The sequence below is a fragment of the Ornithodoros turicata genome, chromosome 6 (genome assembly GCF_037126465.1).
Source record: "Ornithodoros turicata isolate Travis chromosome 6, ASM3712646v1, whole genome shotgun sequence".
Taxonomy (NCBI): domain Eukaryota; kingdom Metazoa; phylum Arthropoda; class Arachnida; order Ixodida; family Argasidae; genus Ornithodoros; species Ornithodoros turicata.
In genome coordinates, this window is record NC_088206.1 from 16743132 (window position 1) to 16768873 (window position 25742).

Sequence of the window (25742 nt, forward strand, 5' to 3'; positions counted from 1 at the left end):
CTTTGAGAGCAATTGAGTTCCATATACCTGATCCTCCCCAGGAGCTCTGATATGAGAAACAGAGACAGGTTAAAGTGGCTTATCTTGACGAAATTTGGTTCCCGACAGAGAGGGACAAACGGGATCGCGTATGACTTGCATTTCCTGCAAGCACATTAATAGTAACAATAACCTGGGCCAAAGTCGTTACCAGTGGTAGGTGCCGCAATGTGTCCTAGACCATAGCCATCACAAATACATATTCTCGTCATCAGCAGTACCACAGGCTACGCCCTGCTATGTCCTGCTAGGCACAGCTATGCCCTGCAAACACTGAAGCTGCCCTGCCCACCGTTTGAAACGTCTGACAACTTATTTTCGTTTCCTTTTTGTATCTTCTGTCGTGCGATCGCTAGAGCGAAAGAAACGAAGGCTGGGCTGAAAGCAGCGGCAGGCGGGGGTTGCCTGAACAACGAAAGAGGTATTCAGCCCTTTCCTTCGTGTTCCCGTAGTATGGCAAGAGCGAGACGCCATAGGCTAGCTGCTTGGACCAAGGAGGAATGGACAAATGGAGGGGTGGTGGGGTGCTGTCAATTCGTACGCGGAAACCACGTTTACGCTGTGCACTCAGCCGATATCAAGGACGCTGTCCGATGCCTGCATTACAGTGCGCTTTTCAAGCGGAAGAACAGTTTCATGCACATAAATATGATTAGCATATAGCATGGTATCTTATTGGGACAACTTGATTTTGCGAACGCAGATGCATTCGACTATAAGCTACGTATACGTGCCAAATGAAAAATTTCAACTCGTAGAATGTCGTAGTTTTGGAGATAAACAAGAAAAACGAACTGCATTTAATTCCAGTTTCACGGTGACATAAACATTTGCTACCGCACCTTTGGCGGGCTTCACAAGTGTGCGTGATCAATGTAATAGCGATTGAGGACTGTTTCTGAGATATGGGCCACTTTCGAATCCCTGTGCGCCGCAGTTGCAGTCTTCAGCGAGGAGTATTCGAGCGCACACTCTCTGGACAATTACGCCAGCGCCACCCGGACAGCGCGAGCGAAAGCTGCGGTTAGGTCTTGATAATAAAACTTACACTTGTAAGAGCCCGACGCAGAAGGCTCCGGCACACACTGATTTTCAGTTTGCAGACGACGTGTAAAAGAGAGTGCCGTCTGCTTTGAAATTTTCCGCTGATGGACGCGCCACCAAGAGCCTGTAGAGAAAAGCGCATATCTCGAAATCTGCATCGCGAGATACTTGATGTGCGCTACACATGTAGATGGGAAATCATACTCATGAACGCGTATTGAATATATATTGTTATATAGCCAGCACACGATAGTGTAGGAGTAGCAAGCCAGCTTGACTGGGCTGACATTTCCTAAACTTCCTCATTAGAAAAAAAAAAAAAAAGCACACGGTACATTAGTAAGACGGAGAGCTAACGGTTACATCACGGTGTTTCATGTTCGAAATCCTTCTAAAAATCACAAATACAACACATTTCAGTGAGTGCGTGAGCGTAAAACATGTGAGAGATTAAGCTCACTGGAAGAAATGGCTTTCCCTTGCTCACCTTGGAACGTGTGAGGCCGACATAACTACGCACTTGAAAAACGGAACTTCGCCGCATAACGCGCTTTTGTGGCACCTATGCAGCTGCCTTAATTGTCACAAAAAGGCGTACGACCCCGTTTTCCACGAGTCAGGAGTGATGACAGTATCATACTGGGGCCTACAGCGTGTCATGTGGCGAAGTTTTGTTTTTGAGAGTGCACGTTCAAATCACGTCGTCTGCAAACGCTTCAGGCTACACCGAAGCGCTTTCACGGCGCTCGCGGTAACTTAGGAGGGCGCTGTATTCCCGTGGAGAACACGGCGTACATAAGAGCGTTGTGCTGTTCCTCACCCTCACTCCCACCCGTTGGGGGAACATGCAGAGGGGTGCCAAAATGCCAGTACTGTTTGAATGTCGGGAACTACGACCGGTGTTCCGGTCCAAAGGGTGCTGATTAATGCGAGTTCACGCGGACAATGAAGGAACGGACAATCCACAAATATAGCATAACCTCCGTGCAGTAAAGGAAAACACAGGAACTTCTCAAGAACGTACAGCAGAACAGCGATACCGTGTATTCACACGAGCGACATTTCCCCAGAAGCGGAAGATGCGAAAATGACATAGCTTTCTGCTGTCACGTGAGCGCTCAACGTCGTGTCTTCACCTACACTGCTACCCATGGGGAATATCCTGCGACGCAACCACAAGATATTGCGTAGCAGACGACAGGAAAAGACGCTGACGGTGTCGTCTGCTAAGTGTCGTCTGCTAAATGCGCAGCACGCCACTCCCGATATCCGGCAACGTGTGAATGCTCAGCATAACACGGGCCGGAAATTCGGCTCTGTGAGGTAGTGTTTCCGCATTTTCTTCCACTAGAATATTCCGTGAGAATGTCGCTCGTGTGAACACACGGATACCGTAACGAATATGAACACTAGGACGAACACAAGACTGAAGCCTAGCCAACGCCCTAGCGACGATCAAAAGTCACCGGGAGCCGGTGCCGGGAATCTAACTCACACATCTTTGACTGCTGATGATATGCGCTACCATTACACTTTTACACCATTACGTGCACATTTACACCACTATAGGTATATAAAGCCGCCTGCGCCGATGTGTTCGTATGTGCGTGTATGTAAAAGTAGACGGATGATAATGTAAGAGTGAATGCGGTAAGAGTGAATATGTGTCCGTGTCTTCGTGAACGAGGCATAGATATATTGACGAGAGCGCGATGTCAGCCCGCGCAGTGTGACGCACCTGACCGGCAATCCAGAGCGGTGTGGGTTCGAATCCCGCCACAGATCCTCGCTGACTTTTCGTCAACCGCCCTCCCTAAGAAGCAAAAACATATTTGGTCGAAGTAGCCTGCGTGTAAGATAGCCTTCGGTTAAGCGAACACTACTGTTTCCGAAGAACAGAGTTGTCGTAACTTCTCAGTGTCACGGTACAAACTTCTAAGGAGGACGGAAGATGACAAAAATGAAGCAGTATAAAAATGCGTGTTATGGATCAGATTAGACAACTTGTCTAATGCGTCGACTAATAAAAGGCGATTAAACATTTTTTGTATGTGTTTGGCGCTCCTGAATGTTTACACTGGCTCCACCTAGCAGTGCACAAGGAGGAACAAAGGCGGTGGAGCCACGAAGAGTGACACCGGGCGTTTTTCAATATGGTCATTTTCAATAAGTCGATAAACTACCCGCGGATGCCGATGCACGCAGAGAGAAGTAGCAGATCTATCTAGCCCGTGTCCCCCTGTAGCTCAGCTGATTGCTTCCCCCCTCCCCCCCGTGCATAGTCTTCAATTCCTCCCAGCAGTTCAGAGTAATTGAACTAAGTGCTTGGCACGGAGTTCCCGGAACCCGAAGATGAACGAGAAATGCCACATTCCGTATTCGAGGACACCACGTAGATCGTCTCTTACTTCAGAAGGCAAATTTTAGTTCTGCGGGAGATGTGGCGACACAGACGTATATGTTTCCCAGAGGAGTGCTTCTCTTTTCGCACGATACCCTCATTCGAAGATGCGGGTATTGTTATCCACAGCGCTATATGCTTGCGCTTGACTGATTCTACGGATGATGTCAGCTGTACAGGAAGTAGTACACTCTGGTTTCCAATGACGTTATAAACCCCGCATACCGTGAGGGTATGACCCAACAAACTCTGCGGGCGGCCAACTCCTATACTGGGATCGTACGCTCCTCTGCATTGTATTGCATCCCGATAGGTGGCGTCAACAGCGTGTTCGATTCCTACATATGTGCGTGTGGACTAGGAGACAAAATGCACACTTGGAATGTTCGTCGGCTCCGTCGTATTGTAGTACAGCAAAGAGTAAATGATGCATGGGACCACATCCATGAAGTCTGTTTGAGGGATCGAAGCACGGAAGGGGTATCCTGTGGACTTGTCGTTGGCCGTTGATGAGACCTTGCTCACTAAGGCAAATGGACGGATCAGGGAATCTAGGAGAAGGTCCCAGGGGAGGCCTGTAACCATAGCCTACGTCCATCAAATAACGCGCACTTAAAAAATAATAATAAAAGAAGAAGAAGAAGATCCCCCAAGATATGAGAACGGTTGATTGTTTAGAAACTTCTTTGCCTTTGTCGAGGACGGCAGCAATGTGGGGGGAGGTAAACATTGCTTCCAGCACCGCGTGTCGGAGATTTCCGGCACACGTTAAAAGAACCCCAGGTGGTCGAAATTATCCGCACTCCTACCCTGCGGCACGTGCAACATGTCTCCATACTCAATAGGCAGACAATCTTTACGTGTAACATAACGGCACCATTCATTCATCCATTCGCAAGTCCGTGAGGGACGTGCTGCTTACCAGCAAGCAGAGTTGTACGTAACGCGTTACTAGTAATTGCGTTACTAGTAATCAATTACTTTTTTCAGTAAATTTTAACGTAATCAATTAATTTTGTGTGCAAGTAATTTTCCAAGTAATCTGATTACAATTTTCGGTAATCAATTACTGAGTAGTCGATTACTTTTTTAACCTTCTATCAACAATGGCAACACTTTTCAGCAAGCCCGATCTTCGACTGAAGCAATGACACAGAGGTCACTGTGACGGCCGTCTCTAGTCCTCACGTGTTCCATGCAGACCACAGAAATACGATAATTCCTTACAACCGCGACTTACTGGAGCAACAGTAACAATAGTAACAAAACGAAGCGGATGTTTCAACGCCTATACAATCGTCCTCATCTGGGACAGGAGGCGAGGCAATTTAAAAGTAACGGGAAATGTAACGCGTTACATTTGTAATCGGTAACGTATTACATTTTTGATGAAGTAATTTGTAACGGCAAAGAATTACTTTTCGCGCAGTAGTAACAGTAATTGTAATCAATTACATTTTTCGAGTAACGTGTACAACTCTGCCAGCAAGTAAGTTAACGGACCTCTCCTTCCCCTTCCTCTCACTTCTCTCCCCCCCGAATAACATGTCGCCGGTCTATAGGCAGGCAGACCTCTCACCCACCCTAGATTGCCCCCTCCCCCTTTCTTGGCACCTTCTTTTTCGTATAAAATGAACCTTGTAGGCATATACGTGAAAAGTGCATTCGTACTATATGCGCGACTCGGTTGAAGGAGACAAATACCACGCGCATGGCATGTCCGAGTATTTTATGTATCCCGCGCATAGCAGTATAACGTTGCTACGACATAATAGGCCTGTTTCGTAACGGTAGATTATTTCTGAGTAATTCACCCCTTTTTCGTTCTCCATAGTATAGATGCACAATACCGGCGATTCCATTAGTGCATCTAATCTATAACCTCACCCGATAAGAGTCACACGAGGCGGCTTTACGAAGGAGACTAACGATCGGACAAAAAGCGTAAATAACACCGATCACGTAACTAAAAGGTCATGCTGAAGAGTGGAAGGTGGAGGGTTTGAGTCCTCAAACCGATCATGCTGCCTTAGGTTACCTTGGGTTCTCAGAGTACTTTCCAAAAGGATGTCGGCACCGTTCCCCATGAAGTCGACCCAGCACGCATACTAACCCTCTCCGCGTCCCACTCCTTTCCGCACTCTTGAAAACGAACTTCACCACATAGCACGCTCCTAGCCAACTATCATCCCGAATGACATCGTTCTCTCTCCTGATTTGTTGAAAACGGCAGGCGTACGCCTTCTTGTGACACCTATGCGGAAATGTTAATTGTCACAAAAAGGCGTACGCGCCCCGCGCTTTTCACAAATCAAGAGTGATAGAGGTATCACTCTGTACAATGGTTGGCCTTCAGCATGCTATGTGGTGAAGTTTTGTTTGAAGAGTGTGCTGTTCCCTCTCCAACTATCCACATCTACGCTGTTTACAGCCACAGTCGCCTCGCGGCGCGCACACGGAATACAAAAAAAAAACGAAACTAAAACAGAGCAAAAAAAATGAAAGGCGACGCAATAGACGCAAACCAACACGAATTCAACGAAAACGAACAGGTTTGGCACCAGCGCCAATGATTAAGAGATGGAAGGCAGACAGAGCGAGAGAGAGAGAGAGAGAGAACGAAGAGTAGGAACAGAAATAAGAAGAGAGAGAGAGAGAGAGAGAGAGAAGAAGGTGGTGATATTAATGGGCGCCGTCGTTTGTCGCGTCTGATGGTCCCCGCGATATATACTTCATCTTGACGTCGCCCCTGCACGGCAGTCACGTGATATGGCTCGTATGTCAAACCCCGCGTCCCTCTTTCATTTCTCTCGTTCACACTCGTTTTTGTGCCGTGCAGATTTTTTTTAACTCTCCTTTTCTTTTTCTGTTCTTCTTACGATACAGTGGCAGTTGCAGCTGGAAATCGAGCCATCAATCATTCCTTGTAGGGTGGTACTGCTCTGGAGTGCGTTTCGAGACTCAAGCTGGGAGAAATAATTGTTGAGTCGACTCAAGTAACTTTATATTGCACTTCAAGCGTCGGAATCCGAAATGGCATCGAACTGCTTGTATAAGATCGCAAAGTATCGCGCGACATTGCATGGCACGTGCAAGTGAGTTGTACACTCTATACAAACAGAATTTCAACGCATTCGGTTTTTGCTTCTGATTTGTGAAGGGAGCAGGGCGTACACCTTTTTGTTACAATTAACATAACCGCATACGTGTCATAGAAAGGCGTAGATAATCTGTCCTCAACAAATCAGGGAAAATAACAATGTCATTCGCGATGACCATTGGCTAGGAGCGCGTGATGCGGCTGCGGTTGTTGCCGTTGCTCGCGCGTGGCCAACAACGGCAAGCCAGGGGGCTTAATCGCTTCATCGTCGTTACCGTCGTTACAAGCTAACGAGTGGGGGGAAATTCAAAAAGGTGGGCACGTGACACATTGCGCGCGACGTGTACCACGGCCTTCACGTATCGCGCGAAGAGCGCCGTGCACGTGTTTTGATTTGATTTGATTTTGATTTTTATTGGGTCATTTCTTCAAGTTAAAAGGTCACAACAACTGAGTGGTCCCTTAGCAGAAGCTAGTGATGGGTCCACTAAAGATGTTCATCAATGACATTGGCAACAGTGACAGCAAAAAAGAAAAAGAAAAAAAGAAATGTCTAGAAAAATCACTGTAAAGTACAGCACATAACCACAAAGTACAGCATATAACCACAAAGTACATTCACTGTAAAATACAGCGACTATTGGTTGTAATCGGCATATTACGGATTTACCATATATGTATTCGATCCTCCGACAGAATGAAGTCCTGTAATGATTTTGAGAACAGCTGGGTGTTTCTTACTTCTATCGGCAACTGGTTCCAAATGCGCACTCCCAAATGCTGAAGAGTCCTGGTACCATAGACATTATTTGCTCTTGAAATGATAAGCTTTTTATCTGTTTGCATCCTAGTTGGTCTGCGCGGTTGCTGCAGGCTGGAGACGTCAATTGGAATGTTATTTCTGATTACGTTTTTCATTATTTGAGCCCATCGCTGAACCACTAACTGCTCCAAGGTAAGAAACTGCAGGGTATTGAAAAGTACCTTGGACGGGGAGCGGTTATTGGTACCTGTTATAATCCTAACCGCACGTTTCTGTAACGTTATTAGTACCCTTAAATATGTATGGTATGTACTACCCCATGTTTCCAAACAGTAGGTGAGATGACTCTGTATAAAAGAGAAGTACAACAGTTTCATTACGTGCAGTGGAAATATGTGCCTACACTTGATGAGTAAATGACAGCCATATGCCAATTTTCTTCTAAGTGACTCTATATGTGGCTTCCAACATAGTGTGTTATCAAGTATTATGCCCAGGTACCGAACCTGATTAGACTGTGTTATGGGGCTATCACACAACTTCATTTGAAAGCTGCTGGTGTCTATCGGACTTTTAAAAGAGTGAAATATAAGAAATGTGGTTTTATTTGTATTTAAGGTTAGCTGATTACGAAGCAACCATCTTTCGAGTGCACGCAAATCTCCTTGCATGGTGTCTGAGATATCCTCAAGTGTTGGGCTCGATATAAATAAGCATGTGTCGTCTGCATAAAGGTAAGAAGTAAAGACTTTTAAGCTGTTTGGGAGATCATTTACATATAGGGCGAACAGTATCGGCCCCAGCACAGAGCCCTGCGGTACACCGACATTTATGTCCAAATACGCAGATGATGTCCCATCGATAGTCACCAGCTGTTTACGTCCTGACAGGTAGCTACGGAAGAAACTATTTATGTGTCCCCTAAATCCGTACGAGTTTAATTTATCCAACAGTATAGCGTGATTGACAGTATCAAAGGCTTTTCTTAAATCTAGAAACAGCCCCAGCACAAGTTTTCTGTCATTGAGAGCAGTGTTGATAAACTGGCTTACTGCTAAAGAACGTGCCCACCTTTTTTTTTATCACGTGCCCACCTTTTTAAATTTCCCGCCCGCCTTTTTGAAAATCCCGCCACTATCGTTAGCTTGTAACGACCGTAACGACGATGAAGCGATTAAGTCCCCTGTTTCGACAGTACTCCCCCTCCCCCCGCTCTAAGAAAGCAGTTCCGTCACCACCACCACGTAAACCATCTGTTTTGAGAGTGCAAGGGGGGCGGCAACCAGACTTGCACGACACCATTTTTCTTGTAATTTTTTGTCATATTCGGATGCGGGTGCTAGTAAGTATAGACAAGTGCTAGGGCAAGCAAGTGTTACTTACTCCTGGACGGAAAGGGTATCGTTGTCTTGCCCGCGACGTACTGGCATGGATAGAGACACCGGACATACGGCAATCATGTACGGAAGAGCCGTGTTAAGGGTTAGTTACGATAGTGGTCGCTAGAAGCGCTACTTCGTGTTATCGGGGAAAGGAAAGGACGTGTGCACTGTGCACTATCAGCATCATGGCTGCCGTCGTTCGTCTGCTGCACGGTCTGCTTAGGGAGCACTAGCAACGCAACCTAGTTGCAGAAGGCCTGTTTAATGAATCCTATTACACCTTCGCCACGTGGTGGACATGTAAAAAATAAAAGTAATTTCATTAGATGCAGGGTAGATGTAATGGTAATAATAATGATAATTGGAGGGGATTTACAGTATAGATGTAAAGTCGGGGAGTCGCCTGCTTCAACCAACTGCCGCAAGATGACCTCAAGAACAGGCTTTCTCTGGCTACCAGCGGCTTCCCATGCGGCTGATGGCGGCTAGTCTCCATAGCAACGGCCGTCGAAAACACAGTCGCGATTGCCGGACTCTTAATGACTACGTCACGTCGCTTAAACGATCAGGCTCTCTTTACTCCCGGCGGCGTTGACACTGACCTGTTAACCTAGCGAAACATAGTCTCAAGCCATAGCTTGCCCCCCCCCCCCCCCCCCCCCCCCCCCCATCCAGTTGGCGACCGGAGGAACTATAGTGACAAATTGCTGGAAGCTTGCTTATGTCCCGGTTCATATCTCCAGTAACAGGTCGTGGTTTTGCCAAGATGCAAGGTTCTGGGACTGGAAATGTGCAAATCTAATCGAGCTACAGCTGGAGACAACTAGTAAACCAGCTTTGCTCAATAACCAGCACAACACTTCACAGTTGCTTACCGCTGCCCACACATCAAGCGCAATGCAGTCCGAGACTCGCTGAGATATTTTCGGCCACCCAGAGCTTCATTATTTATTTCGCCTCGTGTGATTATGGACGGCATTCAAACGTTCCTAGGCTCCCATCGTTATCATCGCCATGATAGTTGAGCGGGCGAAGTCTTTCGACATAATTTAACCATGCGATACCACGTTCCTTGCAATGGAGGTACAGGGAGTATACGTGCTAGCATTTCAAATATGGGAGACCACAGCCTTGTGAATATTTTATCACGCTCTGCGCGCCGCTGTGAACGACATGTCAGCTTAGCCCTGGTTCTTCACGTCTTTGGTGCACTATTGAGTCACAGGGAGAACCGTTTAGATAAAAAGAGATAGCTAGGGTGTGAAAGGAAATCGTCAAAGCCTCTTGGTGGGGGAATGTAAAGCCAGACAACAGATATAGGCATCTTTGTTTGACGCTCCTTCGGCAGTGTACCACCTCAGCGGCGGTGAATCGCCCACCTCATCATCATCCAATGTATGTGTGTGTGTCCTTTGGGAAAGTATGTACACGCGTCAAGGGTGCAGGACGTTGCACTCCACTGCACACCTTCATCTATAACCCGCTCAGCGCAAAACACTGCACAGATGATACCATTATCAACAAGTAAACAACTGTTTATTTATTTATTTGTTTATTCCGTGTTAGCGCCGCAAGGCAACTGTGGCATTGAGCGCCGTACAGATGTGGACAGATGGAGAGAGGACAGCAGGAAGGAGTGGGTGACAGGGAGGTTAGTATGTGGCCTGGGCAGACTTCAAGGTGAACCGTGCAAACATTTGTGTGGGAAGTCTTCGGGAAACCCAGGGAAGACCTCAGACAGCACAGCCGGTGGTAGGATTCGAACCCACCACCTCCCAGTCCTCAGCACGACCTTGGCTACCACCAACGAGCGGCACCACGTTTGGCCATGACGCTGGCAACAAGTACACAAGTAATTCACGAAAAAGCCAATGAGTGCATGCCAGCGCCTGATACTATTATGCCATTGGTGCTTCTTTCATGTGTTCTTTTTTTTCGTCACCTTCCTTTTTGCGGCGTAGAGCAGCCTGTTTAGGACAGCTCAATTGTACTTCTTATATCTCACATCTAATGTTTCTCGTGTAATGGGGTAGTGTACTGCTCTACAGCGGTGAATCACCCCAGGTCATAGTCACGATTTATTTGTTGTTGTTGATACTATTATCACTCCTGATTTTTAAGTGTTTTTGTGACAGTTGCCATAAATTCAAAGTGTCAAAAGAAGGTGGCGTGAACAGGTTCCCGTTGTCGACCTCAGAACTGTGGACGGCGTCAAAGTGTCACAAAACCTCATACGGCCTTCGTTTTCAAGAAATCGGGAGAGAGAGAGAACAATATGATTCGGAGCGATGGTTGGCTGGAAGCGTGTCACGTGATGAAGTTCTGTGTATTCTGAGTTCCTCTTCTCCCCCTTTTTCTCTCTCTCTCTCTTTTTGACTATAGTCGTGACGATGTCCACTTGAGTGCGGCCAACAACGGCAAGCTACCTCGACCTCCCCCACCCCCCGTGTTGAGAAAGAGAGAGAGAGAGAGAGATCAGCCTCTCGTTTCCCTGAGTTATTTGAATTCGTTAATTTCTGGGCGTTTGAGGCTTACGTGTTTGTGTTGTCCCTGATTGCGATCTGCCTCGGCCAATTCTCGTTGTTTACGTCATAACACTTACGTTGAACGAAGCAATGGTAGTTACGCATACTTGTCTTTTGCGGTTCTGCTGAATCGGGATGAAATTTTGATTTGGAACGAACTAGTTCACATTTGCGTTTTCTGGAAGGGTGCGTGCTAGGCGTTTATTAAATACTGCACTTCAGCACTTATTATTTAGATATTTCTGTGTTGTTGAATGCGCCCCGGAATGGGAAACGAGGTTTCGTCAACAGTTCTGTGAAGCTGTGAAGTTTACACCACTCCTCACAACAAGCAAAATTCGTTGTGGTGTCGCTTAGGATCATGATCATCTCATGATACGGTTTTCAGGCGTTACAACATAATTCTGTGAAACTACTCCGACCTGTCGTCGCTTCACTCTCACCATAATTCATCCTCTCATATTAACCACTGTGAAGTGGGTAGGGTCCTGTGGCTACCACGGGGAAACATCCCATGTCATCATCACTTCTTCATTTATTGTTGTTGTTGTTGTGAAACTACTGAATAGGAGTGAACATAGTGAAATGTGTGTTTGAATGAACGTGAACAGTCGTGCGTTTTTTTTGTTTGTTCTTGTTTTCTTTTTTTTTGTGTGTGTATATAATGTACGTTTCGTCTGTTTTGAATTGTGTACAGCTTGAGCGTTTGCGTTACGCATATTCCGCTGTAATGTTGCTGCTACAAGAGGCTTGGGCCTCTGTCGAGTCCACTGAACTTCTTGTCTAAGCCTCCTTCACAAATCTGTGTAAATAAATAAATTGAATAAAAATTATATAAGGCCTCAAATTTTTTGTCGTCGTCGGTCCGTGGGTTAACTATGGGGTTGGGGTATCCGGAAACCCCATAGTCAAGAATTCGCAGGCTCAAAATCTCAAATCGGGACATTCTAATGCTGGCACCGCCCAGAAAACGCGCGGGGAACTGTAGTCAACAAACTTGAAGAAACCTATAGATCTATATACTAACTAACGTGGCTTCCTTTCGTGTTGCTCCAGCCTGCTATGCCTAACCGTCGTTAAAATGGCTTCGACGGACATCGAAATCACGCCAAGCTCTGACACTTTGCTCAGTGATATCCTACTTTGAAACACTCTCATTCTCAGGCCTGCAGATATAAGCTTTGATATTGCAATTTGAGATTTCGGTATTGTGATTTTTGAAATCTGGAATCTTGAACGTTGGGGTATCGCGGCATACTCAATTTTACCGGGTATACGAACCTGTACTCTTACAACTGACGCAACTACATAAGTGTCACAAAAAGGCGTACGCATCCCGTTTCCAACAAACCAGAAGCCAGAACGATGTCATTCGGGGTGACGGTCGGCTACGTGCGCGTTGTGCGGTGAAGCTCAGTTTTAAGAGTGCGATCGAGGACGCAGTTATTCGAAAACGGAATGTCATTTGACGTGCAATCGGCGGAATACCGATATTTACCGAATCGAAGCATATGTCGGCACAGTTCCCTTAGAAGTCGGCCCAGGACGCACATTCCCCCAGGGCGTGAGTCGTGACGTTGGCCACATACGTGAGGCCGACAACGGCAAGCCTTATCACCACCACCACCGCCACCACCGAATCGAATTGAAAGCCTCAACAGCTTGGGCAACATCACACGGTATTATTACGGAAAAGGTAGGGTTACGTTATTGGTGCCCATGATAATCCCGCACTGACCTAGAACGACGTTCTACGTAATCTGTCCCCATCGCTCAAAAACAGTAATCCCCATCGGCATCGCTGTCAACGAATGGTGGCGGCAACAACGGGGTCATTTACGCTTCTATGGCAGGAGGCTCTGCATTACTGCAACCGAAGGCCTGCTCTTGACAAAGACGGACGAAACGGCGGAGACGAGTGGCTGCCAGTGATGGATGGCCGTCTCGGGAGCCGGCAAGGAGTGAAGAAGACGAAGAAGTTCCAAGACGAAACGCCTAAAACGGGGTGAAATAGCGCACCAATAGACGGCACAAGAGGGAGCGTCGCATAGTCGCATTTCCCGCCAACGTTAGCACAGAGGGGTCCACAAGGATAAAGTTTGCAACCATGAACAGTGCGAATGTTCGCAGGGTCAACTGGCATAGTAGTTCGCATTCAACAACAACAACAATAACTTTATTTTGAGATGATGAATGGGGAGTTTCATCGCCAGGGGCGATACTCTACCCCATTGCTGGTGGTGATGTGGGGGATGAATGAAATAACGAGCCCCTTCACAAGAAGGATCGAATAACCTATGGTATATGCAAAAAAGTCAAAAAGAGCTGTGAAAGAAGAGCGTTGGTGGGCTGGATTTGGCCAGGGACCAAGCAATTTTGATAGAGAGAAGGGGCGAGAGAGAGAGAGAGAGAGAGGGGGGGGGAGAGTCCAGTTGATCAAGAGACCCGGAGAGTGCGGTTCGGGAAGGTTGGTAGTGTGGACAATGAAGAAGAACGTGCTCTAGATCTTCGAGATGACCGCAGTGACAGCATCTGGGAGAGTCAACTTGTCCCGAGCGGTTAACGCCACTGAGCTGTAAAAGCCACATCGAGTCGCATTCCATGAATTAACGCTGCATCTTGACGAGAGGTGTTTCGTGGCATGCGGAAAGCGAGCGTTGGATCAACTCTTCTCAGCATAGATAGGGGGAGAGAATGTCAGTTGTCCATTGGCGGGAAGCCAGGGGTGTCACCAGAGTAGTTCACCAGAGCTTCGCCTAGTCAACCATCGTTCAGATTGACACCGTTCTCTTGATTTCTATGCACGCTATTTCTAGCACGCTCTTAGCAAACCAAAATCCAGAATGACATCGTTCTGACCCCTGATTGGTTAACAACGGGAGGCGTACTCCTTTTGGGGCACTTATGCAGTCATGTTAAGTGTCACAAAAAGGCGTACACCGCACGCTTTCCACAAATCAGGAGTGATAAGGGTATCACGTTATAGGGAGTGATAAGGGTAAGTGATACACGCTTTGTGGTGAAGTTACGTTTGAAGAGTGTATCCGCATATGTAAGACTGTGATCGCACCCGCAACCACGCGTTAAAATAAGTGTATCATGATCCGCACGGATATTGAATTCATTTGTATAGAAGAAAAAACTGCACGGGGGAAAATGTTTGTTACAAGCTTTTTACGAGCGAAATTTACGAGCGATTGCACATTCCGACGGCATTTTGGCGTAACTGCGTGCTCGTATGTCTCCCCCTCCCCGTCCCCCGCCAAGGGGACGTCGGCAGGGGCACTAATGCTTATTTCCTGACAAAATGCGGATATCCGCGCGTACCGCTGAGACGTCAGGTTTTACCCGCATTTTATCCGTGCGGATTTGAAAACATTATGTTTCTGTCCGCAAACAAGGATGTCGCGAGGATACAACCGCGCGTACACCTCCACCTATTGGTTCTCGTAGACACGTGATTTTTCCCGTTGCAACCTCACGTCGCAGACGGGTAAGTTTCAGTGTTCGCAGTTTCAGTTTTCTACGCGCGTAAAGCGTGGATTTCCGAAACGATAGCACCGTCTTACCCCTCGTTCATCGTGGACAATAACGCCGAAAATCCGACACGAATTAGAGGAGGAGTTTCTGTTCAATTTGGTGCATTGCACGACATGAGCAGGCGCCGTATGTTGAGAGTACGGCGGAATTCCCTCTCGTGATAGGAGAAAACGTCACACGGACAGGTCCAATCAGGGAGCGCCCTTTGGCGACTGTCGAGGCGGGCTGGCATTTGCAGTCACGGAGATCTGTGATCGGCTTGTGGAATATCGGAATGCCGTTTCTGGGTTAGCGAGGAATGTAACAGCGGGTTCCATCAGAACTCACACTCATAAGCGAAAATCGGCGTGTTTACAGAGTACTTTTCACTTAGTATATTGCGATGCGAAGCAGACGAGCTCGGAGACAATCGTCTGCGCTGCGCTGCCATTGGTGTGCCTGGCCTACGTCATCATGATGTTACTATCGCTGGGGCTTCTTCGGGTGCACAGGGACTGCGAATCTTTAAAACTCGTTTATTTAATACCTGAGCTGTTTTGGGAAGAGAAATTTGGCCAAGAAGACTGCGAAGTAGTGCCAAACATTACAGTATCGGCCTTATAGACACTTTTCTGGATGCGACAGTCCCTTTAAATGCAAATACTTGTCTTTTACGTCTACCCAGCATAACAGGAGGCGAAATGTTGCAACCCTTTTAATGAGGCGCCAAAGTGCAAAAATTTCTCCTCGAAGAACGAAACGCGTCGTTACCTTGACAACAATACAAAAGGAATGGCATTCATCCGTTGCATTCTTTGTGATTTATGCGCGAACGAAACAACAATTTACGCTTTCCCTCTCTCTCTCCTCCTCAAAACGAGTGGCAATGCAGAGAGGGCTCTCATTGGTCTACTCAAACGATCCCCCGCGCTTTGGACGATTTGTCCAATCACCGCGGGAGATCGTTTGAGGAGACCAATGACAGGCCGCTCCGCATGCGCTTTTTACCATGCAACGGATTAATTCCGTTCCTTTTGTATTGCTGTCAAGGTAACGACATCCTTCATTCCGCCCCTTTAACATATATACCCACAGAGAACCAAGCGAGAGTAAATTCGTGGACAGTGATATTAAAAGGGGTACATTCTTCCAATGTCCTTCAACGGGAACATGACCATGCTCTGCTAGGCTTGGAAGCAACAGCACAGCAAAGTGCACGCGAGCAAACTGCATGGCCAAGCGTGGAGGAAACTGCCAGGAATATAAAAAGGAAAATTAATCCTTCTGAAACACGCAGGGTAACTTTTCCATCTTACTTTTCTCGCCTTATGTTCCAACCTTCATCTTACGTTCTGTTACTTTCTGTTGTACTTCCCGTCGTATATGCTTGTGTGCTCTTATGAACAGAATTCAAGCACCCGTTCGTCGACCTCCGCTGCATTTCTAGTCCCCTTCCAATTTTCGGCGTGTTTCGTGCAGAACTGGTTTTTGAGCTTGCATTGTACGTGAACGTAAAATAATAATAAGAAAGAAAAAAAAACACGTCTGCTTTAACAACAACAACAACTCAACTACATGAATGATGAGGGCGGGGGATATGTTTATTACAAAAAAAAAAAAAGAAAAAAAGAAAAGAGGCAGGTAAAAAGGAAAGGTCAGCCGGTGATGACGGGATGAGGTGTTTCGTCACGGGAATAGTGGCACCCTACCCCATTGCGTATAGCTTATTATGTGTGTGAGATGGGCTTTCAAAACACACCTAGCGCAGCTTATAGTTGTACTTGAGACAGCATCTCATTCCATTATTTGAAGAAAAATCCCATTGTATGATGTACGTTTGGATAAACGGTATGCCAACAATTCCATCTTTGTCCGAAAAAGAATCACGACGGAACAAACGGAAGAGACAATCAAATCCGATTGGCTACACTCTTAAAAATTAACTTCGCCGCATAGCACTCTCCTAGCCAACCATCATCTCGAGTGATATCGTTATCTGCACTGATTTGTTGAAAATGGAGGGCGTACGCCTTTTTGTGACAAGTATGAACAGCATAAGTGTCACAAAAAAGGCGTACGCCTCCCGTTTTCAACAAATCAGGACAGATAACGATATCATTCGAGATGATGGTTGGCTAGGAGCGTGCTATGCGGTGAAGTTCATTTTTAAGAGTGTAGGTATACAATTGGTTGAAGTTGACAGAGAAGATGACCAAGAATCTGGAAATTTATCTTTCCAGAGTTTCAGCAGATGAAAGTGAAGAAAGCAACCAGCGTCCAGAATAGTAATGACATGCAGGAAATCCAACAGTGAAGCCTTCTGTAATATTCACAAGCCCCCCCCCCCCTTTCATGTAGCAGTCTACGGTTCTTCAGGTGTCACCTGAAGAAATGTAGACTACTACATGGAAGGGGGGGGGGGCTTGTGAATATTAAAGAAGTGGGGGATATATTTATTAGACGAAAAGGAAAAAAAAACGGGGGAAAGGTCGGCCAACCGGGACGTCGGCTTGCTATTCCGGAAATAAATAAACAAATAAAGAAAATTAAAACATAAGAAAAAAAAGGAATTAAAGAAAGAAAGAATAAAGAAGGCTTCACTGTTGCATTTCCTGCGTATCATTTCCAGAGTTTCGAAAGACTTTACGAGATAAGGCGCACAACCGAAGCTTGGACCCATCTTCAAACGCGTATTATAGTTTCCTCAGAGATAATTATGGCAGACATTGTGATAGACATACATCGATTTATTTCGGCAACGCAGCCAACTGCCAGGCAATCTTTCCGATAGGCAAATACTTCGACCAACTTGAAAAGCGCGGGCAACAAGAGTTTGAGAGGAACTTAGCCAAATGACAAGCTAATGACGGAACGAATTATCGCACTGCCACACAAGAACTTTCCTTTCCCTTCTTCTTATCCTCTCTCTCTCTCTTTGTATCTCCTTTCTTGTGCGCACGTGCCAGCGAGTGAGGGACTCAGGAAAGTTGGGCAAAAAGAACAAAAGTAGGGAGCAAGGGAGGCTGCGTCCCAGGCAGGATGATGGATGAGCCTCATGGCGTCGCCAGATATCTACCCCCTCTGCCCTCCAATTACGGGCACAGGGTCCACGCCCTACCGTGGATCGAGATTCGAACCCCGTGCTGCAGCCGCTGATGCTAAGGCAATCCATCGTTTGGACCGCGCCTCGTTGCAGACGCGCGCATGCGTAGTTCGTCTTTTTAAGGTTTGCTATAAGGCGGCTCGACACAGACAACGCCTCGCTGTTGCCAGAGGCAAACATCGAAGAAGGTTAGCGGAACTGACAATTTGAAAAGCTGGCAAACGAACTTCAGGAGCATATGCGAAGTCTTATAGACGAAAGAACATGTCTTCTGCCAGCTGGACATAACAGCACATTAAAGGTTACAGTTCTTCCTAAGACGACCGCAGGTCGAGGAGTGCCATTGTACGCCTGGAAAGTGTAACGGCAAGTCCAGTGTAACCAAGAGGAAGCACGCTCAGCCGTGGGATTAGTTACACAATCACCGCGTTCACTGATAGCGCAAGGAACGTTTTAAGAACTTGGCCACGACACCCGTTCTCTACGGCTATAGGGCTTACTCCAGTGTTCACCGTCTTGCACGCTGCCTTATATTAAACGTTTTTCCCTGGGGATTCCGGAAGAATTGTCCCGTCTCGTATCAATGCACTTGCCCCTCTCGCGTCTCTGTCAGCAGGTGTAGATGCCTTGTTTAGTGAGGTAGGGTTGGCAATGTATAATCTCATAAATGATCAGTAAAGAGGACCGGAAGATGAAGACTGGTAACGAAGGTAGTTTTGTAAATAGATGACTGAGTGCAACTTAGTTTCTTCGCTACGGATATGAGCTACTGAAAGCTCCGCGACGTAAAATATTTCCTGGTACGCATCATCGCCGTACAACAGGGCGGGTCTCTTTGCCTCCAAATGTTTGCCGGTGCCTTGGTGCGTGTGTGTGTGAATTGGCTTGAAAAGTTCTGGATCCTCAATATATATTGCAGATTCACTTAGAATTTGAAGTGGGATTTCGAAAACGGTCTACTTTTCATTAGAACGTCCCCCACCTCCCCCTCCCTGATATCTATAGCTTCGTTGTAGATTACGGTAAGATTCTTGTCCCTAAATTTGCCAGTACACATTCCAAACCTGTGTACTGTGTTAACTGTGTACTATGAATGTGTTGTATATTTCGCTTTGTTCTTCTTTTTCCCTCACAAGACCTTTGGTGATAGAGTCCCTTGTGTCATCTTGTCAACTGTCTTGTGACTGTCCAACACGGCTTGCCATTTCAGTCCACATATGTCTGTATTTAACTGTGATGAAGATGAACAAAACAAACTACGATAGAAAACAAAAGAAACAAAAACTGTTGCCAAACTTCATTCGCAAAACAGATGATGGTGTTGGTGATGGAGTTGCTGGCGCGTTCCACTCCTAAAGTGGAAAAGCTCCCCACTTCATCATCACAATATATATGTTGTTGTTGTTGGAGTTGCTGGCCGTTGTCGGCCATGCTCAGGCGGGCAACGTCACGACTATCGCAGGGCGGATTGTGCGTCCTGGGCTGACTTCACAGGGAACTGTGCCGACATTTCTCTCAAAGAGTCTGAGGAAAACCCAGGGAGAACACCCAGCAGCACATCCAGCGCCCGGATTCGAACCCGGGTCGCCTCCCGGGTCCTTCCAGTATCGCAAGACAGAACTTCTCCGCGTAACGTGCTCCTAACCAACCATCATTTCGGGTGACATCTTTCTCTCTTCAGACACGTTGAAAAAGAGGGGACATGCGCCTTTTTGTAACACTTATGCAACGGTTGACCTTCAGCGTGTTATGTGGTGAAGTAAGTAAAGGATGAATGGCGGTGCGTCCCTTCATCCCTTCCTTGCGATTGACTAGGCATTCCTGCGTGTGGCCATCGACGGCAACCCAATATCACTATACGCGCCCCTCTGTTTTAAGAGTCCTTGACACAACTGAATCAGAAGTGCGGCTGCTTTTGCACTTATCGTTGGGCGTTCGATAGATGAAAAATGCGTTCGAAAAATGAACTTCATCGCAGAGCACGCTCTTGGCCAACCATCATGTCGAGTGATATCGTTATCTGCCCTGATTTGTTGAAAACGGGAGGCGTACGCCTTTTTTTGTGACACATATGCTGTTCATAATTGTCATAAAAAAGGCGTACGCCTCCCGTTTTCAACAAATCAGGGCAGATAACGATATCATTCGACATGATGGTTGGCCAAGAGCGTGCTCTGCGGTGAAGTTCATTTCTAAGAGTGTAACCAGAGTGTTGTTATCTCTCAATACACCAACTATCAATCCGAAATCACCGGCAGAAAGTTCGCACAGCTTATTGCACCTTCCCTAGATATTATACACCCAGAGAGCACCGCGGTTCATTCGAATCCGGTTCACCTTCCACTCTCGCTCCTCGCCAACCACGATCATTCGGGATGATACACGTTTTCTTTCGCGGTTTGTTGAAAGGAGCGCTCGTTTTTGTGACACTTTGGTAATGGTCAGAAAAAGGCGTGCGATCCGCTTTCTGCTCAAATCATGAGTGATAATGCTACCATTTTCTGAAGTGGTCCGCTTTTAGTGTGTTGTGTGGTGCTTTTATTTTGTAGTTACGTATAGCCGTAAATGTAATAAATACGTCTGTAAAGGTGTCGAAATATTGATCTGAGACTCCTGACTGACACGCGCTGTTCGGGTGTTTTCTATCGCCTTGTTCTTTTTCTCCCTTCTTTTAAATGTGATAGCAAGTCGATCTGCGTTTGATTGATCTTTCCTCTTTTTGTCCGAATTCTCCCAATAACCGGTCCATGGATGCTCTTGCCGGCGGTGTAGTTTGACGCCTTTCAGTTGGCTCAAGTTTGTCTGGTGGTGTAGCATTACACCAACGAGATGTGAGTCGCGCCATGCTCACAGTGTAAATTGTATTATTTATTATTTTTAATTTCCGCGTTAGCGCCGCGAATTAACTGTGAACCAACCGCTATGATCGACGTACAGACATGGACAGATGGAGAGAGGACAGCAGGAAGGAGTGGGGGGGGAGGCATGATGCGACCTGGGCCGACTTCAGGGGGAACTGTGCCGACATTCGCCGGGAAAGTTTGCCGGAAGACCAAGGGAAGCTTCAATGTAAATTTTCCTTCCTGCGCATATTGTTTTGTTCGTTGCTTTGTTCAAGTACATTCCAGAAAACGTCAACATCTTCGACGCAGGTGCCTCCGGTTGGGTAAGAAAACAACAATAGCAACGAAAATCTCCAACCAAGCTACAGGACGGGGATACCCGACGTTTCGGAGCCAGTTCGGCTCCTTCCCCAGGGGCCACTGTATAGTGACCGTTGACAGCAGCGTTCTTGCCGGAAACACACCTTTCCACACGTGGACACCTTAACCGATCTGTTGGAGCGTTACCCAGCGTATACGTCAGCGGCCTCCGTCACGTGACTGAAAAGCAATCCGACGAATCACGAAATTCGAACTACGGCAAGAACCCTGCTGCCAACGACTACTATAGTCGCCCCTGAGGAAGGAGCCGAACTGGCTCCGAAACGTCGGGTATCCCCGTCCTGTAGCTTGGTTGCAGATTTTCGTTACTTATCATTCCAGAAAAAGCATCTAGCGGGAGAAGGGTACATTCGAGAATATTTGTTGTAGTGCACAGCTCACCATGTGTGCACAAAGATGGGCAGCATGTTGGTCGTCAATAGACATGGTAGAACAGTCCGTGTCTGTCCCTCGTGCGCTGTACCGTGTTTATTGCCAGCTCACCATGTTCGGGACACGTGTCATGTATGGTCGAAAGAGTCTCCGTAAATTTTTTTGCAGCACGGTTGTGGTCGGCGACACCCTTTTATGTTCCCGAATGTAGTGGATACAGTTGCCCGAATCACCACACCAGCACTTGGAGCAAAACTGAACGTTGATTCCCACCAATACCCGTTCTGAGCATGATGAATTATAATTTTACTGCATCGACACCTCGGAACATTTCACTAGTGACTCAGGAGAGAGTCACCGCTGGTGGACTTGTCGACAAAACGAAGCTCTAGTTGGCCGCAGCCATTGTGACTTATTCATATACCAGTGTGTATAGAGCTTTATATCCACTAGGTGGTGTGTACCTACAAGCGTGTGCCTCACCTGTCACGTGTGTGTGGTGCGTCCATTTTATTTCCGTCATCATTCATATAATAACACACACGTAATGATATGGCACTGCAGGTGTTGCGGTCCGACCACTGGTAACATGTAGGTAGACCACTTGACACTAGGTAGGTTGAGGTAGACCACTGGTAACATGTCATGTCGGTGCGGTGGTCAAACACCTCATGTCATCCATCCTCATGTCATCGTCGTCATGTATCTGTTGCAGATCATTGAGGGTTCTGAGTTCATTAGATTAGCTTTACAGTTGGTACCTTAAGATAACAGGACTTGCCCAGGAATACTATTCGTTAGTGATTGACGCAATAGAGAGTCTTAATACATCGTACGCGCACGCCCACAACTGAAAGAGAGCTTCGCGCGCGGTGCGCAGAACCACCAACGCTATCCCTTACGTACGCAAAGGCGATAACCTATGATGTATTAAAACTCTCTAATAATATAGTGACAACACACTTAAAGCAGAACTTCGCCACACAACACACTAAAGACCAAACATTGCACGGGACGATACCGTTAGCCCTTCTGACTTGAGGACAGCACGGGACGTACGTCCCTTTTGTGACAATGAACGTAACGGCATAAGTGTATCAAAAAGGCGAACTTTCCACAAATCAGGAGGGAGAGCGATGTCATTCGGGATAACAGTTCTGTTTCAAGAGTGTATGATGCTCTTGGGTTGTCTCAGCTTCTATACAGCGACAAAAAACTTGACTGTCTTTTACCTTTCTACTTCAGATACGTACACTCTACAAACAGAACTTCACCGCATAGCACGCTGTGGGCAAACCATTGCCATGAATCATTGGGTTACCGCTTCTGATTCGAAGAGAGAGAGAGAGGTGGGGGGCGCACGCCCTTTTTGTTGAAATTTTCATGTATCCAAATTGCTACAAAAAGGCGTACGACCCCTCTCATTTCGAATCGGAAGCAATAACCCTATCATTCGTGGCAATGGTTGGCGCACAGCGTGCTATACGGTGAAGTTTTGCTTTTAGAGTGCAGGCTCTGCGCCAACCAATAATATCGAATGATAGTTATCTTTTCTGACCTGAGGAGAGAGCGGGGCGTACGCCCTTCTGTGACAATTATCGTTACTGGATAACCGTCAAAAAAGGGCGTTCGCCACACTCTCTCCCTGTACAGAGAATTGTATTATCGTAACGTATGTATTAATTGTGACACATGAACTGTGTATCAATTATTATAACGGCATAAGTGTCACAAAAAGGCGTACGCTTCTAATTTTCAAGAAAGCAGCAAAGGGAACGACATCGTTGTGAATCATGAATATCATTGAGATAAACAGTTAAAACACACTTCCCAGGACTTAATGAGTGATGTCTCGCAGGAACTTTTGACGCTGTGTTGGGGATAATGACGCAGGAACATACACATACGAAGGAGGACAGTTAGAGACAAGTGCGCATAACAAATCGTCTAGCTCTTAACGTTACACCTTAAAATGCGTTGTGACATTACAAAGGTCTTGTAGACCACTGGTAACGTCAACGCGAGGGTATTGTACCTACCGGAATATAAAGTAGCATCGGTGACCCAGAGTCCTACCCGTTCATTGGGTTCCGGTACGTCGAAGGCAAGGTTATCAACTCCAAATTATCTGATGGCTTGGATAGGTCAGTACTCGTGTACTCTTGTGTTATTTTAGGACTAGATACTGATGACATGCGTCTTGTCCTCCTTTGCCAGTTTGATGTGTGTATAAATTGCTGTTAATGGACACTTAACACATTAAACGGGAAAGATAAAGCTATAAGATCAACAGCACTGTCTGCACCCTGAGACAACAGCTTCCAATATCGGGGGATTAATGAAAGCGGCAAAGATGGTCCTACCCAAGAAAATACCATGCCGATTTGTGCTGATTTTTACCATGCTAAGAGAATACCGTGCTGATTTTTTTAGCTGTTGCGGTGTGTTGTTTCTTCGTGTTTGCCCATGCTCAGGGTTGTCTATTTTTCACTTATATACCATGCTGATTTGAAAGGTGGCCGGAGGAAATAACTATTCAATGCGGGTTTGTAAGTTTCTCTTTCACTTTCTTTTATGCCTTCCAAAGTTCATTTCGAAAAGACATATGACTTGCCACGGGTGCATTGCGATTCGCACGTGGGTCTTCCCACGGAGTAAATAAAATCGCCCTTGTGAGGATGCCACATTCTAACCTCAGGCGCCGAGTTGACTCGCCGGTTGACTCATCGGGTATTTCGAGTGCCAAATTATATTGCTGGTATATAAGCATAACCTGAACACATCTAATTTCATTGGTATGTCGGCAGTGGAAACAACCAATAGCTGTCAGTCGATACGACCAACAATACAGCAACCCTACATTCCTAACCCCCCCACAAAAAAAAAAAAAAAAAAAAAAAGGAGGAGAGACTCAAAGTCGTTCGCAGATGAGATGGTTCAGGATTAAATGATCTTTATAAGGAAAAGGAATATGTTATACCGGAACATGGCTTGGACTATATAACCTCATTACACGTTCTTTATAAAAGAGCTGTAATGAAAAACGTAAGGGCTTGCCTTGAAACCTGAGCGGAATCCGAACTCTTCCATCGTACAAGACCCCCCCCCCCCCCCATCGAGATAAACACCGAACACGCCTTCACAGCAAGCATCTCCGCACGTGACTCGTACCGCGTACGTCCCCGTCCTCTCCCGCAAACAAACGCGTCACAACTCTCTCAAAGCAGAAGGGCCCATGTGTCAAACGCTACCCGACTTTACTTTGACAGGAGAGACCGGCACTAACCTTTCTGTCTTCATACCATCCGCCATCCGAGCCGCTTGAGGCCCGGCCCAGCAGCCAACAAATCAACACAATTTTTCTTTCACTTTCGGGCTTCTGTCTTGCAAAACAAAACGGACACACCACCAGCCCGCACACAGCGCACTCAATCCATGTCTTTCAGATGCTCGCAGGCGGCACGCGCTCGTACTGTGCAAAGGCTCGCGCCTTCTTCAACTTGTGACGCTTAACCCCACGCACCGAGTCACGCACTTTGCTGGCCCATCCTTCGGGCACGGGCTCCACACTACTAGGCGGCGCCAGCCGCACGTGACGTCACCACGCACGTGCTTCGCCAACCGTCACGTGACCATCCCTTCATCTCCATCTCGCTCCTTCTCTCCCCTTCCCTTTTTCCCCTGGATCTCTTCCCTCGCGCGCGCGCCCGCGCGCTTGGACTGCCAGCCTTGCACGGCCTTTCTTTTCTGCTCTTTTTTTCTTGCACCCGTGAAGGTTCTCTCTTCTTTTTTTTTCCTGCTTCCTCCTTCGTTCTAGCGCGTCGTAAAAGAGGGAAGACAGGCACGGGAGACTAAGAAAGAAGGAAAAACAATACAAAGTTCAGACGGAAATAAAAGGAGTAGCGCGATTGAGCAAAAAGGGTAGGCACGATAAGAGGTCCCTAGTTGTAGCTGTGTTGTTCTTATTTTTCCCGTATTTTTTCTCGGGTATTTATATTGCATCTTTCTGTCGTTTCCTTTTTTCCTCTTCTCTCTCTCCCTGTGCCTATTTCGTAGTTTTTGCACACTCGGAAACGCAGGACAGACGGAGCTCGTCCTTTCGATGTTTCTTGTCTGCTTTTGACAAGAAGGAAAATAACCTATGTATAACACGATGTTGTTTACTCCGGTTGCACGGGAAGTACGCGGCGGTATACCTGTGGCAGCGATTCCCGTTTCGGCATTCCCTTTCCTGTTTTTATTTTTATTTTTTTTTATAGAGAAAGAGACT

The 25742-nt window shown here is 46.7% G+C and overlaps 1 protein-coding gene across 5 annotated transcripts in view; it reads right to left on the reverse strand.

The window, feature by feature from the left end:
• LOC135399284 (myelin transcription factor 1-like protein) overlaps window positions 1-25008 on the reverse strand; it is a 143826-nt gene extending 118818 nt beyond the window's left edge. For all 5 annotated transcript variants that reach the window (XM_064631125.1, XM_064631124.1, XM_064631122.1 and 2 more), the window contains exon 1: window positions 24759-25008. The gene's annotated coding sequence lies outside the window, so the exon portion shown is untranslated. The remainder of the gene's footprint in view (window positions 1-24758) is intronic.
• Window positions 25009-25742: the final 734 nt, after the last annotated feature.